Here is a 1,887-nt window from a genome sequence, read left to right on the forward strand (position 1 = left end):
TCTATATTCGTATACTCTTTGTCAAACGAGGTCGAATGGCGAATTTCCAAGCATATGATGTCTAGAAAATTATTTCCACCATTTACACGAAAATAGGGTGGACAACTGTCAAAAAAGAGGAAACGATTAGTCGGAGAGACGTGTACGCCTCGTAAGTGCAGTAGGTGTAAAAAAAACTGGCCTTGTTGGATCCACTTGTAAGAGCCAATCAGCTGTTAGTGAAATTTAAGGTTGTAATATTGTCCTAACTTATAACTTTATAATTTTGTACTTATTTGAAACACAAGATGATTTATTAAATTTTGTAGTCATTGATTGTGCTATTGAAACACTTTTGTATTATTGAAATGACATTAAAGTCATTTTATGTTATCGTGCTTATTTTTTCCCACATTAAATGCAAACGACATTCATATAGTTACAATCGATGTAAATGTACTCAATCTACCTAAGATGAACATTTTCTTCATCTGGCACAAGTGTTTAACATTTTCTTCTCAATACCTCTTAGTATCTGCCAAGGCGCGCACCAACTTTGTAGGCTTAGACACGAGCCTAGATGACTTTTATGTTTTCTTCAATTGAGCTATCCAAGTCATTGCGTCCTAGGTTTTTCGATGATATGGATATCGTTTCTTGTCATATCAAACGACAATAATATTGTTGTAGTGTCAAATCCATGAAATAAGTAACGACGTCCAAATCGGTTTAGTACAAGTTTGAACTTGTTTTAGTAAAAAACTTAATTAAAATGACATATTTGTTGTTTCTTCTTATATCAAATGAAAATAATGTCGTTGCAGTGTCAAACTCATGAAATAATGTAATGACATTCATATTGTTCAAGTACAAATATGACGAGTTTGAACTCGTTTCAATTCAAATTTTAGAAAGAACGATATATATGTCACTCTCTCTCATATCAAACGACAATAATGTCGTTGTAGTGTAAAAACCAAAAAATAACACAGCGACATTAACATCGTTTCAATACAAATTTGGACTTGTATCAGTTAAAATCGTAACTACAATGACACATATTTCATTTTTTTCATGTACAACGATAATGATAATGTCGTTGCATCATACCCGTGAAATAAAGTAATGACATCCATATCATTATATTACAAATTTTACGAGTTCAAATTCTTCATTGTTCAATTAATAACTAAAACGACATATATGCCATTTTGTTTTACATAAAATGAAAACTATATCGTTTCTCCTAAAAACAACGATTCGACAGTCCAGGAATACCCGACATGCATTCGACATATGTAAGACGATCGATATAGGTTATCAAATGGATTTGATCACACACAAAAGAAACTATGGGAATATTTGTGCTCCCACGATCGTATTATGATTTTTCAACTATTTTGACAGAAAGCAGTATTTTTGTTCGTACTTTCTAAGTCATTTAAGTCACATCAACTAATGAGATGACCTATTTTGATCGTTCTACATATATTGAAGGCATGTTGGATAGTTGTGGACGGTCGAATCGTTATTTGCAACCAAAACGATATAATTAATGTTCCTATTTTATTCAACAATCTCTCTCAAGTAATGTTAAATCTATCCTCATATTTGACCTGACTATATTTTTTAACAGCGGATGCAAACATACAAGTGTGCATGAACTTTTTATGAACACTTAAAGATACACATATAGCATAGGGGTATATTCTCATCCCTTATCAGACCCTATAATTATTTACATCATGTTGAGCCTATTTTCCTTTTTTTTAATGCATAAAATAAACCATCAAGTTTAGACAACTACCGTGCACAATAATTATAGAGAATAGATAATCATGTAAACCATTCAAAATCCAACAACGTGTTTTTGATGTCAAATATGTAAAACTAAAGATTAAAAAGTCA

Source organism: Olea europaea, chromosome 23 (genome assembly GCF_002742605.1).
Source record: "Olea europaea var. sylvestris chromosome 23, O_europaea_v1, whole genome shotgun sequence".
In the NCBI taxonomy this organism is placed as follows: Eukaryota; Viridiplantae; Streptophyta; class Magnoliopsida; order Lamiales; family Oleaceae; genus Olea; species Olea europaea.